General features: G+C 43.9%; 1 protein-coding gene across 1 annotated transcript in view; it reads right to left on the bottom strand.

Annotated features, from left to right (window-relative positions):
- Positions 1 to 17,716, bottom strand: part of LOC143356689 (interleukin-1 receptor accessory protein-like 1-B) — a 236,287-nt gene that overhangs the window by 59,916 nt on the left and 158,655 nt on the right. The window lies entirely within an intron of this gene.

Raw genomic sequence — 17,716 nt, forward strand, 5'->3', positions numbered from 1 at the left:
CGAGACGATAGCTCGCGAGGAAGATCCCTCGCAACTTTGTGCGCCGTGCTGGAAACGCTGCTGAATTAGGGAGATCATGCCAAAATTTCCCGTGGGTCGATAATCTCGTACGTGTGCGCTCGAAATATTTATGGACACGGGACTATCTATGGTAGCTTCCAAAAATTATGATCGTGAGGTACGAGAAAATTTGCCTGACAATATAATTGCGCAGAAAATTATTTGCAATTATGATCACACAGTTCGGAATGGCGAAAAGACGGCGTAGAAATTTTTATTTAATTTTCAACTGCTGCGACTTTAATTTTCATCAGCTATGCTTTTAGTACCTTTCATCGACTTTTAATATTTTTCCGTTTGACTCGACAGAAAATTTTCTAACTCGACTATAGCGAATGCAGCAATATTCTACAGTATTTTGCACAACTGCAGGGCACGATATAATTTACAGATTTGATACTTAATTCAGTGATTCGGTTAAACGGACAGACTTCGCACGACTCAATTAGCGGATTATTATGCGTAATTAAAATTGTCAGAGAATGCCAGTTCCGTGGTGTTTCGCAGGATTAAGCGACGCCATAAATCACAAGCATTGTTCCGTTCACTGTGCCGAATAGCCTTCCCGCGGCACAAACGAACCAGGTGTGGGCCCTGGTAAGTACGTGCACCGATGCAACTGCAACTGCAACTGCAACTGCAACTGCACCAGCCGATGGAATTGACGCGGGCGTACATGTACGTCATCCGCAAATCCTGCTCCGTGATCGTAACGTGCACGGAACGCTGCCAGCCTCGATCCACTGGCTTTCCCGAATATGCTACTAATACCGATTATGCTAACGTCACCGTTCCCCGGCCGCGTGAAAGCTCTTTCACCCGGGAAACGGCGAATACGTCGATTCGGAACGATCTCTCTCCGATCCTGGATCTAGTTTTAACGTCTTCTCGATCTAGATCTGCTATCTTGATCTTCACTTCAATCCTTGGTCCTTGATATATACAAGATTATTTTTTGGGAATTGGTAATTCAAGTCTGACCATGAGAAATAATGATTAGACTGAATAGTTTCGATCTAGATCTGCTGTCTTGATCTTCACTTCAATCCTTGGTCCTTGATATATACAAGATTATTTTTTGGGAATTGGTAATTCAAGTCTGACCATGAGAAATAATGATTAGACTGAATAGTTTCGATCTAGATCTGCTGTCTTGATCCTCACTTCAATCCTTGGTCCTTGATATATACAAGATTATTTTTTGGGAAGTGGTAATTCAAGTGTCACCATGAGAAAATAATTAGTAGATTGAACAGTTTCGATCTAGTGATCTTGATCTTCGTTACAGACTCTCTTGATCTTTGAAGTAGAAAAGCGTAATAATTTTCACAGCGTGATCAAATTCCAAAAGATACGTGGAAAATAATTGGACCGTGGATTTGATGAACACGTAGCATGTTCCGATGTAATATTGAAAGCGCATTATTCAACAATTTCAGGAAAGTTAAACAATACTTCCTAATTATGTGTATGCGATGCACGGGGCAAGCAGAAAAATGTATGGGAAGCTCGAATAAAGCTCCGCATTGTGCAAACAATTGTCAAATAATTAATTCCAGCGTTCTCTCTTGCAAAACCGAGCCACGAAATTTCACAAATCCATTTACGAGATTGCGTGTTTTACGAGTACCAAGAAAGAAATAACACGTTTGTGGCCGCTAAAAATTTAGTATCGCGTTTTCGGTGACGCAGATGCTGATGTTTTAAAAAATTCCTCGCCGCGAAATACGCGTCTCGGAGATGGACGAATTTCTACGGAAAAAACAAGCACAGCACGGTGCTCAAACAACGAGGGAACGCATTAATCTCGAAAACTCGATGCAAATTTTTCCTGGAGGACGGATCTCTTTGCGAAAGATCGTTCTCCCGTGATTCATCGGTTTCGCCGTGTTCGAGGGGGTCCCTGCGGTTGATTTTGAGAGGCTCGAAATGATGGATAGCGTGATCGAAAGTGACGGGGCGGCCCGTTCGAAATTGCAAAGAGCGGGAATCCACGTGTCGCGCGACGCACGTGCACCGCGTCGCAACGTGCATGCATATCGGAATTTTGCGGCTGGTCAGGACGAGCCGCAATTCGCCGTGAAATACGCGACCCTGCGGGAGACACTCGTAAAAATCATTTTGCAACTTAAAACGACGGGAACTCCCGCGATGGTACACTCAGAGTCAAAAAGGTTTCATGCGATTCCACCGAAAAGTGTTCCGACAAACAATTGAAGCACGAAACACGTAGCATCAATTGCAGAGAACAGAAGATAGATTAAAATGTATTCCTTCGTTCGATCGTGTCAGTTGGTCGAGAATAATTTCACCAAAAAGTAAGATAAAAATAAAATTCGGTTCTAGAAATTCGTCGAAGCTAGCAGAGAATTTCCCAAAGTTTGTAACAAACGCGGGAATGATTTAGAATTTTTCGAGCACGGCGAACCGTTCTGGGAGCGCATACTGCACCCGGTTGCATCGTTTGTTGCAGAAGAGCCGCCGGAAATTTTCGGGCGGGACGGTCCCGTGTGCCGAAACTCGATTGCGATCGACGGGATTATTACCGGTGTTATTCTTGATCGAGGGAAACCCGTGCCGGCGATCGACCGATAAATTAAACGACCCCCGTGCTATATTCCATGGTTCCCCGTGACCCCCGGGGCTGTATCTTCCGCGTGGTTACGAGCGAGAGCTTCACTAACTCGCGTTACTGCCTCGAGAGGAGGCACACCAGGAAGAGTTCCAAGAATTCTGGTTGCCGCGGCGAACAAAAGGGCGCACGACTCCTTTCGTGGTTTTAAGAAGGCTTCTCGGAACAGCGCGTGGGTAGCTTTATTCAAATACTTGCTATTCTCCCCTCTCTCTCTCTCTCTCATGCTGTCCTCTCTCGCTTGGCTTCTCTCACGGTCTTGCAGTTCCTCCGGTTTCTCCGTCGATCCTGGTCACGGCGAGAGAAATCGATGGAACTCGACGTCTGCGGTCGAAATTGTCGAGAATCGCACGTGTTGAATGCTTTCCTAATTTATTTTTCTCAAAGACGATTAATCGTTTGCCAAGGGTTTTCAGAAAATCGATGCGTTTCAATGCTTTTCATTTTGTACTTGTTTTTTTTTTAATCGTTTTCGCAAGAAACCTTTATTGCCAACATGTTAGTCGCATTTTTCCGATTAAAACGAGTCCAAACACGACGATGTTTGCTCGTTTCATTCACGATACAGTAGCAAAACCTCGCTTATCCGAACTACCTCGGAAGAACATAACTGTTCGGATGATAAAACAGTTATCTAGCTGTAGTGTTACATGTTCACTGATTCGCACAATGAATTGCAGTGTACACGTATTGCTACAGCTTGCCCTGTTTCTATTCGTTTCGGACAATATTCATGTTCGGATAATAGAGGTTCTATTCGACCGCGAATTAAACGAGCAAATATGCTCCGAACCGTGTCATGTTTCTACTCATTTTAATCGGAAAATTGTCGCGAATATGCTGGTAAACATTTCACGAGAAAATGATTCAAAATAAAAAAGTTCTATCGCCAAATTAGTAATGTCTAATCAGTATGCCGTCCGATACGACATGGTTGCCTTGTCGATTCGTTGTACAGCGAACCGTCAAGGTACACTGTTTCTACACACTGTAACTAACAATTTCGATGCTAAATTTTCCCCATAAATCGTGACAATATTATACTAATTTTCCGCTCGAGTGTCCCCTCGAAAATGAGAGACGTTCTCCCAGTCGAGTGCCAACATCTCCAGTAATGGAACCGTGTGGAACCGATTTCTCTTGTGGACGGGGGAGCCTAATGGCAGTGGGATTAAGAGAGGGGGCTCGCTTGGCTTATTTTTCCAGATTGATTGGCGCGAAAGATTTTTCGGTGGAAGCCCGGTAGTATTTTCGCCCGAGGCTCGGGCTCGATCGGGCGAGAATCGGGAATAGCCGGAATATCCGATATAATGGCTTTGTCTTCTCGAGCGGAAGGGGTTATTGGGCCATCGTGGTTCCGGCCGCGCCGCTACGGAGGGAGAGGAGCTGCAGGATCCTCTCCTCCTTCGGCGATCGGCTTAGCCCGGGACACGCGATGCTATCGGGCCACCGCAGGACATCGAAGAACCGCTCTCGCGTTTCCTCGTTACACCGAGCCGCTCTGGGTAATTGATTAACATCCTCGCGGAGGCTATCGGCCGTTAACTATCCGCTACAATGCCCCAGGACGGCCAATCGAACGTTACGACCCGATCGCAACACTCGAGGGAGAGAGAGAGGGAGAGGGAGAGAGAGAGAAGCTGATTTATTTTCGACCTTGCTACTCTTTTCGCCTAACCCCTCCACAGAGAACCGATTTGATACACAGGGACTTGATACCGCCTCGAGTAGCTTCGAAATGATGTGTTTTACCAAAAATTATTTATGCAGACGGTATTAAAGGGGAAATCGTGAACACATGACTTCTTTACAAGTGGCGGCGATCAGGAGACTTGAAGGTCAACTTGAAGGTTAACGGTACGAGCTATTATTTTTAACCCTTTCGTCCCGGAATATAGAAATTGAAATTTTAACAACTACAGTGTAATGGATATGTAAGTTGGACTAAAAATAAAATAGGTTTTCATCCCCGGTCACCCTCAAATTTTTACTATCGCAGTAGGGGTAGGTGGTGAAAGGTGGTACGCGTGTGTACCAGCAGGGTTTTTTTTTCAAAAGACCGGTGTGGTACAATCGCCATATGCTCACATTGCTTTCTTGGCCTTTCAGTCACTTTTGAAGCAGGCTGGTACATATGTGTACCGCTTGGGACGAAAGGGTTGAAGCAGTTCGGTACAGTAAATTAAACACTGTTCGCTCTAAAGCGGATAAATCAGTAAACTGCGGATTTGAGAGAAATATGACAAAAGTGAGTCGAGAAAATTTGAAGCAATAGCGAGATTGGAAGAATAAGGATATGTAAGGATATATAAGAATTAGATATGTGATTTGCAGTTTTCGTAAATTGTTGGAAATACACAAAATTCCGAATGGACTGTCGCGTTTTGAAATTCGTGGAGACAATTTTTATTTCGCACAAGATCGCGTTGAATCCATTCAAGCTTATACAAACGGCAAGTTAAATATATTAAAATGGCACCTGTCAAGCGGTTAATGCAGACAATTTCTATTTTGCATAGTAATAACGACTATCTCGAAGAAAAAATATTACCAGCCTCGAGACAAGTAACCAAAGTCTTCTTCACCCTGTAACCGGTCCGAAATCTTGAAAATTGGGTCGGCAGGGTAAATACAATTTCGCAAAATGGAAGTTTACCAAGAAAATCTCGAAGGAAAATTGCGAGAGGGCTGACAAAAGATTCGAGCAAGATGGGAGACTAATTTCCAGTCGAGTCACGACTGGACTATGCATCAGTGTTTAAACTTTCAGCGTGGACCGTGCATTTTGAAGTCTCGAAGAGAGAAAGAGAGAGAGAGAGAGAGAGAGAGAGAGAGAGAGAGAGAGAGAGAGAGGGAGGGAGGAGAGCAACGAACCCCGAATCTTTTCGTCTGGTGAAACGGCGCGGAAAGTACGTAAACCGTGGACGTTTCCGCAGCTGCGGGGAATAATCCGCGATCCGTGCGCATGCATATGCATTCCGGGATGCACGCGTCATCCGATAAGGCATCGTAGCTACTCCGGTTCCGTCGTTTCCGCTTCGCCGAGCGCGTAGAGCCCTCTGTGTTGAAGCCTGGCATCCTTCTCCATGGATTAACCTAACCCTTCCGCCAAGAAAAATGATCGTGGAACTTCATATTTCTCGGGGCCCGTTGCTCTCTTTCGCACCGTCGAGATCTTTGTTCCCCGAAAAGGTCACGGTTCCGGGCAAAATGGAGAAACATACGCGTTGGATACCATCGTGTTGCTGAACTACGGTAATGCTTCGATCTATTTCGCAGAGATCTGCACGATAGTTGCGACGACTTTAAGTTACACCAAAGTTACAGCGAATTTGACAGGATGTTCACACTTCGCTGAAAGTCTATCCATAGGAAACGTATTAATGTACTGGGAGCCATTTTTTCACAGAACTACAGTAATGCCTCGATTCGTGTGGCCAAACTCGAGGAGCCTTTAATACTTTATTTTACTGCGAGCCTGTTAATGGGAAACATACGGATGCATTCGATACCATTTTGTTAGAAAATTACGGTAACGCCTCCGTTTTTGTGACAGGGATGTGCACGATATTTGCGACGAATTTAAGCTATAGTATAGTTACAGTTGCAGTAGAGTTACAGTGAATTTGAGCAACCCCTAAGAGGCCTAGATCGCTCAAAGGTGCAAGTTAGGATTAGATATATCGGTGGGACGATACCAATTTAATAACAGAGCATTGTTATTTATAATTATATTTTTCTGGAACTTTCACCAGCGTGTTCTGGTAATCTTTCTGATTAGAACGAGTCCAAATACGACACAGTTCGGATCACGTGTGCCCGTTCAATCCACGATTCAATGGAACCTCGATTATCCGAACCGACGATGTCCAAACCCCTTATTACTTGATTTGAAAAAAGAGGGGAATATGAGAAGATCACAAAAATCATTTTAAGCACGGAGCAAACACCACAAGAGTGGGAAACACCGAGGTAGACTATACCTTCGGGAGCTCGAGATAAATAAATAAGTTCCGTAGGCGATGCGCGTCTTATCCCCGACTTCACCGGAAGTAGTATGCCGTCGGCTCAGCCGAGACTTTGCTGCGGTAAACTGTGAGAGGGTTAAGTGCGTCAGGTGGTGTATCTTGAAACGATATTCCCGGGTCGGGGCCCTTTATCCGTAGCAGACAGCCAATTCTTCGAGGCTGAATACAGCCCTCCGCAGGACCTAAATCAAATCGAAAGAAAGAACCTTTTCTTTCTCAGTGTGCGTTCTGTATCGGTACACTTTTCTTTAAAATTAGCTCGTGGACCTAAATGCGTAACATCAACTGGCCCGTAGCTGTCCATCTTCATGGTGCCAAGCAGGCTGCTCGAGGGTGAATAAACTTTCCGGCGAAGCGAGCAACAAACACCCTACTAAAATACCTGCTAACATTTCTTCTCATTTAGCACAAACTCGTCCGCTTTCTTCTAAGCCCGCGAAATCGACACCGAAACCGGCCGATCCCACAATTCCTCCAGCTTCGAACAATTTCTTCGAATATAGGGGATGAACCAATCCGTTTCCGGAACCCAAATTACTCGAACCCGGCTCACGGCGTATCAGAAAAGGCGGCTCAGCGCGAACAGGGAGGGTGGGGGGTGGGGATTCTCAAACAGTCTAAACGGCAGTTAAAACTTTCCGAGCCGGTGCTACGGGGATGTGTGCTCGCGTTAACGGGGTGAAATGGCGCGGCAAAGAAGGAGAAACCCCGGGTTTCTCTCGGTTAAAGGTCGCCGGCATGAAAGGTTTCCCGTTTCGAATCGGTTCGTGGCGAGCGATGAAAGCCGAGCAAGTGCGGAGCGGAACGGGCGTATGGTTAAAAGCGCGACAAACAAGGGGGTGGAAACCGTAAGGGAGGGACGGGGGTAAGGAAAGAGAAAGCCCCGGTTGTGTTCCGGGGCGAAACGAAATTAATTTCCGAGCGAGTAACCCCTTGGTAACTCGGCCCGCATAAATATGCATACACATTTAGGGGAAGGGGGAGAGGGAGTGGTAGGGAGACGACGCCGTAGACGCCGCGCCGATGCCATCGAGAGAGAGAGAGAGAATTATGAGCCAATACCTCAGAGCTAAGTGCACCGAGTGGTTGTGCGCCACATACATTAAGTAAATGCGTATGATCTCGCGCGCGGGCGGGAGGAGGCTGCGCGCCGATCATGCTACCGGTAATGCAATTAGCCGAACCGACGGCCGCCACCGCGCTATCTCTCCTGGCTATTTCTGCCCCCGACGTCTGCGCCGACTTCGCAGACCATTTTCCCTTGTAAACACCTCACTCGCGGCCCTGGGAACGCGTGTTTCGGAGCTCGGAGAAGTTTTAGACTCTCGGCTGACTGTTTTGGATGACGGGAATTGAGCCGAAGGCATCGGGAACGCAAGGGTGTGGGGTGGTTTTGGGGTTGCGAAACACAGCGACGGTTGGATGTATGCAGAGTGTCTCGTTTAACTCTGCCATCCCTGATAACTTTGTCACAAACAAACGTGAGAGAGAGAGAGAGAGAGAGAGAGAGAGAAAGTTAGTCGTGCTCGGACGGGGACACAAGTCTGTGGAGGTGAAGGTCGTCTCGAGGTCGTTTCCCGAGATCTTCCGAACAGTAAGGATTTTTCAAACGGAGTCACCTTTTGTGTCGTGGATCGAAATTTTATATCGGTATTGACCTTCAGATGTCCTGAACCGAACACAAGTATTATCGAGAGAATTTTCAATAGTTGCCAACCACATGCTTGGAAGCCAGCAGGAGCTCGATGTCCCCTAACTTGAACATGGAGAGCGCACGTGGAAGATTATATCGATAATAATTCGCTACAGTGAATTCTCGTTGGGAGTCGGTGCGAACCTTACGATTTGGAGTCGGTGAAAGACATTTTCTCAGTCTTCTTGTCATTATCAGTTTGTAGTCACAGGCTTATGACTTGTAGACGGATGGGATTAGGTTTCCAGCGTGCCCTGTGTGTTTCAAACGCGACGCTCGGCGAGAACCTCGGATTTCGCCTAAGAGTCAGTCGCCAGAACCGCGCAACTGACTCGTAACGAGAATTCACTGTGTTAGATGTATTGGGTTGTCCGGAAAGTTCGCGCTGATTATTAAGGAAAACTCAAACGCGGTACATCTTACATTTCGATATACATTTATTGAATTATTATAAGTGCCATTTTGCTCCATAATCTTTCTCCATCTTTCACGCAACTTGCGTTTCTCGGCGAGAAACTTTTAAATATGATTTTTTATGTGGATCAAAGAGTTAAAGTTTTTGTCTTTATGGGAATTTTGTATTGACCTAAAGAGATGGAGATCTGAGGGTGTAATGTCTAATGCTTTTGGAAGAAAAAAGCATCAAATGCCTATAATGCACTCTGTTTCCTTCCATATATAAGGGGCGTATAAAACTAACAAAAATTAATCTATCCTAATCAAATGTTTTTCTACAAATGCCTGAAATATCACCTTGTAGACTATGCATACATACCATTTACATTCTAATGACCTATCCTGACTATGACCTGTTCTAATGCCACCGACCCTTAGTGGTATCAGAGCTAAATGTAACACCCTGTACATCGTTGCCACCGCTTCAGCTGCTCCTTACCGATGAGCAAATTTTATCTGAACCACCGAACAAATTGATTGTTAAACTCTCGGCCCACTCGAGAGCAACGTCAAGCCGAATAGGTACCCCCATCCGCAACACGTCGAGCGCCGCACAGTGGTCCAAATCGAGAAATTCAGTGACTTTTGGCCCGAAAATGAACTTTCATGTATCGATACCTGATCAATGAACATTGCTTCCCATATGTCCATAGACCTCGGAAATGGAGAAATTAGTACAATTTATTAAATATTATAGTTGTAATAAATATTGAAAGTTGGACATTTTAAGAAGAGTATTTTTCACGAGAAAAATTGCTTCACTTTGATGCGATGCCCTGACGTTCCTATTTAATATTTTCTCGCGCTTTTTTTTTTAAATTAAAGAGCAGATTTTTGCGATAAGAAATCGTGTCTTACATTATTAATTAGTCTGCACAATGTATTAAAAGTTAATGCTGGACTAAATGGAGAAAATTAAAAAAATTTTTTATATTCGGTAAGAGATATCTTTAAAGTCCCAGGAAGTCCCAGTTTCTAACAAATTGGACTATTTTCAGTACACCTTCCTCTATATGATGGTATAAAAATTATTTCCGCACTCTTCCGCCTTTGCAAATTATAGCAGTTTAAAACTGACAATGTTACGATTATGATTGGTATCCCATGCCTGCTTCAGTCCATAAGTTATTAATGCATGGTGCAGATGTAATAAAACACGCATTATTACCAATCGGACAATTATCGGAGGAGGCTCAAGAAACACGTCACAAAGACTTTAAACAATTTAGATGCAAACATACAAGAAAATCAGACAGAATATTAACAAATGAAGATGTATTTTATAGACTTTTATTGACATCGGACCCGCACATGTCAGCAATGCGAGTGAAATCATGTAAGAAAAGAATACAAAATTTAGAACCAGAAGCTGAATTATTAATAATTAAATAATAGAAAAGGCAGGCTTTGAAATGGATGGACTATAAAAAATAATGCTAGACAAAACCATTTGAGAATGAAGACTGACAAAGTATAAACAAATATTATTTTTTCATATTTCATGTTATTATTATTATATTATAAAACCATCATTGTTATCACATTTTTATCAGAAAAGATTTACAAAAATGTTACTCAATTATTTTATATTATATACAATATTACAAATATTATCAATTATTATAAAAAATATCTTTTGACACAGTTATGTGACGTTTTTACCTTACCCGACTCCTCAAATTTACATTTCTCCCAATTCATTAAACATTGCATGTGTGAAACAAATATAAAATACACACTTAGAAAGAAAAAATGGTTTGGAAGATTGTATTTAAACAATTTCTTTTTTTAGTGAAAAATATCAATGAAAATTAATAAGAAATTATTGTTTAACAAATTTAAAAAATATTAATTTTTCTTTAGTTCAAATTGACTAGTTTTTTAATGAATTTTAGTGCAAATTTCATCCCGATAACTCTTATGGTGCAAAAGTTATAACAAAAAGTCACTGAATTTCTCGATTTGGACCACTGTGCGCCGTCCCTATATTTCTTCTTATATCGAAAGAAGACTATACTTCCTAGTTCGAATAATGTTTCCCGTAAAAAACAGCGAAGAAGTCGCATCCGTATCGCGGACCAGGACTAAATAAAGTTCGACCGATCCGAACCGATGAGAATCGAAGTGCGCAGTTAGGGTTGCGCGCGGTTCCTGGTCGACTCTCGATCTCGCTGTCCGCGGAATCTGGTCCGAGCGAGGGCGTGTGGTGTCCGTGGTTTCGAATCGTTCGGAAAGTTGGCGGCTCGGCGTCCAGAATAAGGAGCGGCGTTTGCCGTAAACTGGGACGAGCGTGAGAGCGTAATTAGTCGCGGGCATGGTAGGAGGCACACGCGAGATACCGTGAAACGGCAGAAATTCGTTCGGGGAACGGTGCTAATCGCGTTTCCCCGAAGCGGAGGCGACAACGGGGCTCGGCCCCGCTCCGCGTTCCTTCTCTCCGTTCCTACGGCCTGCTATCTCTCGGACTCGCTTGTCCGATAACCATTGTGCTTGGCGCCTCCGCAGCCTCTTTCTTTATCGAACGAGCAGCTCCGCTCCGCTCCGTTCCGTTCCGCTCCGCTCTCGCCCCCGCGCGCGCGGACCATTTAATTTCCAGGAAAAAGAATCGATTCGCGCGCCGGCTCCTGGAATCGCACGCCTACGCGAACGCTTTGGGAGACCGTGACGACGACTGTCTATCGACCGAACGACCCTACACGGCTCGGCTCGAGTCGAGTTTCTACACTCCCCGCTTCTCCTTCAGCCTCCCCCCAACCCCCTGTAAATCATCCCTGGAAACACGGCTCGCGGAACGCCGCGCCGGAAAGACGAGCGTAAATAACCGAGAACGAAAGCAATTTTCGCACTGACTATGCATCGATCGAACACCGACCATCCCCGCAACCCGAATTCCATCGAACTCGTGGCCTTCCGTCGGACGGACTTCATTTTTTCCGGACGCCACTCGATTTTAACCCGTTCGACCTTTTCTTCGGCTTCGCGAAATTTTGCCGCCTCTTTCAGCCATTTGTTTCGATGCTCTGGTTCTTGTTGTCGGAATCGTGATTTCGGCTCCGATTCGACGGTGATTCGGATTTTTATTTCATTTTCTGATGCACTTGTATTCCGTAAAAGTGGTCCTGCTTATTTTGTACGCTTTTGGGAAGTCTTCCTGCAATTTTTTAAATAATTTGTCAGTCGCGTGGAACCTACAGTTGTTGGTTATGTAATCGCTCCTCGGGGTACGCCTCTCGAGCTTCGTCGCTCCTCACGGGGTATACGGAAGCGGGGAGAATTCCGCGTCGTTTATCATCCAGGCCTTGGCGACATGTACAGGGTGTTTCACCTGACTAAAATATCTCGCTTGCTGTTTGGGATAGAAAAAAATTGCAGAGGAAAACATTAGTTGGTTCAGAGGAGCAAATATTGTGATAGGGAAACAAATTTTTTGAAGGTTATATTTTTTGAGATTTCAAGGTCATCGAAGTTTTTTTAAATGGAACGATATATTTTTATTACCGCTGTACGATAGCCGTGGTCGAGACGAATCCAACGACCTGTAATATTACGACCTTCGCGTGACCTTGAGTATATGCAATCTCTTAATTCTAACTAGACTAAATTCTCTGATCTTCAAAATGATTCTTGTCAATGATTTTGTACAGTCTCCCCACATTTCGAATTCCTTTTTCACGAAGTATTTTAAATATTGTACATTTCAGAATTGAAAGTTAATTGCTGTTCCGAAATATCCGAGTGTAGATTTCACAGTTGAAATTGAACTGCAGTTCTGTTTCAAGAGTTCGTTCATTCAATTCTTCGATACGTTTGTCTTGAAAATAATGATTCCTCCATCCTCAATAGTCATTCTCCTTTTCGTCTTCGTTCGCTTCGGCGTCTTTTTGTGTGGACAATTTGCGTCCACAATTGTTCGTCCGGTAATCCTACAATTACTTCGGCTGAAACTCCATTCGATGAGATCCTCCGTACAATACCTTGTTCTCGGCTGCTTTTATCTTCAGCATAATCGTTCCCTCCTTCTCCTCTCGTTTCTTCTTCTTTTTTTAAAACTGTTTTCCTCTATCTTTCGTACTTTTTCGTTGAACGCGGAGCCCCCAGTTCTTTTCTTTCTCTCGGACAAGCTCACCTTTTATAATCGCAGTTTAATTAGAATTCTACTTAACAAATGCTTCTGTTCCCTCTCCTCCTGTCTTTCGTTTTTCTATGTTTTAGGTTGAAAACACTTAGTCGTTTCGCTTTCGCAACTACGTTTGTTTCTGTTCCCGTTGTTTTCTTTCCCCATCGAGCGTCCGAGACGCCGAAGAGTGTTGGTTCCGCGATCTTAATTTAATTAGAATTTTACTTGACCCGCGTTTCCGTTCGATGTCTCTTTCGCCTGCTTATCTTTAGGACGCCCCCCTTTCTCTTTGTCTCGCTTATCTTGTTCTTCAAATATTCGGAGACTCTTGTCGTCATCGTCGTAATTTTGGTGATTTTCAACATTTTTGCCGTTTCTATCGTTCCGTTTCCAAACTCTGTTTCCTAATTCTGTATTCTACTTGGAATCGTGTGTTTCACATTGGAATTGTTGATCCTGTGATCGGGATTTCATTAAAAATTGAAATTAATAAACACATATTAACAGATCAGTGAACATCATTGACGTTCGCGTTCCCATTGGCATAATCGAATTATTCGTACGAAATTCCACCCTGCACTGCGACCTGTTTCACGGTGATTGGAACTCTTTCGACGGTCATAATTTCTTAATTCATAACAAGGGAGAGGAAATTTATGTTCATCGAATGCCTATACGGACAACGAGAAAATTTTATTTGGATTTCCATGGAGTTAATGACATATCTACTAAATTCCGTTCGTTCTAGCGCGGGAAGAAAATTACGGGAATGAATCATGGACAAAATTCCGAAACTCGGTGAACCGAATCTCTCCTGCAAAAACATTCCCAAGCGATACTAATTTTTCGAGTTTCCCGGCGCAGTCTGTTCCCACAGAGAGAACGCGCGCGAGCGATCACCGGTGGCCGATCGATGTGGGAACGAGAGGCCGGCTAATCGAATTAATCAGCGAGACACAACTGTCGAAATTACATAACCGGAGGGAAAGTGGACGAGCGCCGGCGAATCGGATAATTCGCGGTGAAGAAGGCGAAAAGCAACGAAAGAGAAAAGAAACAAATAAATGGAAATATCAATTTTTAGACACGCGTCTTTACGACGCGGTCATCCCCCTCGAGGCCTTTCGGGGCTTCGGGCCAGTTAAAAAGGGGATAAAGGTGTTTGAACGTGTTCGAACTTTTGAGACCCGTTTACTACCCACAGGACTCCGAAACGCAGGCTCGGTATAAACGGTGCACTTTACCGGGAGCGAATATTGCATCGTAAAAAACGGCGCGGACGCGGCCTCGCTCTCTATCTCTCTCTCTCTTCGACGATAGATAAATAAATCGGCAGCACGCGCGTCCCTGCTGAAACCGATCCCGGTGTTTACGATGGAAGCCGAGCAGAGAGAAAGAGAAATAGTATGAAAGAAACAGCGAGCGAATAGGAAAGAGTGTGACAGAGAAAGATTGAGAAAGAATATGAGAGAAAAAGAACGAGAGAGAGAGAGAGAGAGAGGGAGAGAGAGAGAGAGAAATGGTACCTACGAGAAAAACAGGGAACCAAGAGGAAAGGGAGAGAAAATGTAAGAGCGAGAGAGAAGGGAAAAGAGTATGGAAGAAAAATAAAACTAGTACGAAAGAGTAGGAAAGCTGGAAATCGAGAATGAGAGAGAAATACTATAGGATAGATTTATTATTATAAGATAATATATATTATTATAAGATAACCTAGATAGATTATCCTATATTAAGATTTAACTATATTAAAAAGTGGAAACGATTACAAAAGAGGGAGAGAGAGAGAGAGGGAGTGCGTAGGAGTAAGAGAGAGGCAAAACTCGGAATGAAACAACTAGAGAACGCATAAAACAGAGAGAATGAGAGGGAGAGAGAGAAAAAGAGTACGAATAAGAAAGAGTAATGAAGAGCTAGAGGGGAGAGTATGAAAGAAGCAGAGAGCGAATAAGAAAGAGAGAGAAAGAATATGTCAGGGAGAAAGAAATAGCGCAAGAGAGTGAGGACGATGATCGCGGATCGAGCAGAGAGCGATCGTCCCATAAATCGAACGATAAGAAGGTTCGATCGGAAGTTAACCCCTTGACGCGCACCTTCTTCGGCTTCCACGGACCGGAAGTGCAATTCCGGAGACGATTGCACCTGACTGGCGAGCCCTAGTTCGGTTACCCGATCGCTATAGACTCGGCGATTCACCTGTTAGGTGAAATCGACGGTTTCTTTCTCGTGATTCGTTCGATCAGAGAAAGTGTATGCAGAGAAATAAAGGGTGTCCGAAAATGATCCGACATTTTAAATTGCGCGCCATTTAGGGGGCGAACATGGTGTACTGATCTTTGACAACTGTCATCAGGAAGTATTGAGGTCATGGAGAATTACACGATCGAGCAACGCATAGAAATTGTGAAAATTCACTGGGAAAATGGCGAAGACTTTGCAGAGACGGTTCGAAAAGTCCGTTTTCAAATAGAAATTCGCCGCGGTGAATTGGCCACCAAGATCGTGCGATTTGACGCCATTGGACTTTTTTCTTTGAGGTTTTTCTGAAAGGACAAGTGTATGCCAATGATCCACAGACCATTCCGGAAATTATGCCAACCTATTATCGAAAATTTCGTCGAAAGATTGAACGTTTTCTAAAAAGTGTTCCACACTTTAATTAAAATTAAACACACATAAATTAAAATATAAGGTCATTTTGGGACACCCTTTATAAAAAGCTTGTCTCGAAACGATAAAATTAGTTAGAAATGTTGTTTGGCCATTTGTTAGCCAACACTCGCTTGTTTCCGGTTATTCACTGCCGGACCATTCCCGAACTATGTTTATTCGTTTGTAATGCATACAGGCACGGGAAGCGGAATATAAAATATGAAATTGAATTCGCTATTGTTTTAGCTTCGATTGACCTGTTCGAGCTATGTATTGACAGGCGGAACAATTGCAAGCTGGTTCTTCGATTTTGTTTTATATGAAACACACTGCATTGCTTATTCATCGCCGGACTGTGCGGATCTTTGTGCGAGATCGAAATTGCGAGAGTTGATTCAGGGAAACTCGGCATACGAATATCTTTAAAAACGGTGTATCAACGTATCGACGTTCTTAGATTGTTTTGATTCTTTCTGGATACCGATTCCACAAAGGCCACGTTCCAATTCGTGTTTACTTTCGACAAAGTATTTAACAAAGGAAAAAGCCTTTGTTCGATGGCAGCAGAAAATGTTTGATCGATGGAAAATTATCCTAATTATAACTCCAAGACGTTCACTTTCCACAAAATACAGTGTTTTCTCGATATATGTCCCAAATATCTAGCAGATAAAAGTCCAAGAACTATCCCCTCCGCGGGGTATACTACGCAAGCAAATATCATCGGAATTATATCGTGTTTGGTATCATTTTCATTGGAAAAATTCCAGCAATATGTTGGCGAAAGTCCGATAAAAATATAATTAAAAATAAACAAGTTTTGTTATTAGTGGTGGTCTCCTGGTCTCGCACCGATATACCCTACTCGTATTATGTTTACACTCCTCGGCGACCGAGGTCTTTTTTTCCACGTTCCGCAGTGCATCAAAAAGTAGTATCTTCTCGCCGATACATGTCCCTGGGTAGACCCGTGTCGTGGACATATATCGAGAAAACACTGTGCTCAGCAAAGTGGATCATTCTTCATTTTCATTTTGCTGCCTTTCTTTCCGGGCGAAAGCGGAGGATCTTTGATCGACAGACGATTATGATAATTATCGCGGGTTTCGCCGGGGAGAGGCCATCAATTCGAAAATGGCGCGCAGCCGTCAGGGACGTTCAGCGGTTTTGTTCCCGGGGTTTTTCAGCGCTTCTGCTCGTCTTCTCGCCTCTCGTTACAGGCATCCGTCTCTGTCGCGGCCGCGACAGCCTCGTTTCCCCGCAATTTCCATCGGCTTCCGGGGGCCGACTTCATCCCGCCCCCACGGGCATTATTCTTCGCCGCGGAATAGCTTTTTTTCGGTTTCGCGAAAACGAGCGAGCCCGTTACGAGATAAATTTCCCTTTGATGCTCGGCGCACGGAAAATGGCCCGCGGAAAGTATGGAAACCGAGCCCGGGAAAAACACACACGTCCGCGGTCTGGGTCCCCCCTCCATTTTGAAATCAACAACGGCCATTCATCATTCATCCCGCGGAATAATTTCAGCCCTTGCTCGCGGATTTTTCGCGCAGCCACGTATGCCGGTGAATTTTCTTTTCCGGAAACGGGTTTTGCAAACAATATTTGCTGTCGGGGCGTTTTCAGAAAGTTCTCTCTGTGCCGCGCAGGTTTCTAGAGGCGTTCAAATTCTTCGTTTCCAGTGATTTTGTGCATTTTTTCACGTAGCTTTTTCAGGTTCTGGGAAGTTGAAATCCGAAGAAATTTCACGGGTGATTCGAAATCGGACATTTTATTTTATACACCGTTTTATATTCTTGAGAAAATATTTATTCTGTAGTGTCCCGTCGTCTAAAATGCATTGCCACGACAGAGGCCTTTCTCTAACAGTTTGGACCTTCATGCAAAATAAAAGTTGGCCAAGACAATTGTGCGAAACCGAAGTTAATCGAAAATGTATTCTCTCTTTTAATCGTTTGAAAAAGTCAAGAATAATATAGCAGTGTCCTTAAATTTTTCCTGTGTGTTCTCAATTTTGTGTTTGGCCTATTCTAATTATAAGTTAGTCTAGTTATCCAGATAAACCGAATTTTGTTGGA

Source organism: Halictus rubicundus, chromosome 8, assembly GCF_050948215.1.
Source record: "Halictus rubicundus isolate RS-2024b chromosome 8, iyHalRubi1_principal, whole genome shotgun sequence".
Lineage (NCBI taxonomy): Eukaryota > Metazoa > Arthropoda > Insecta > Hymenoptera > Halictidae > Halictus > Halictus rubicundus.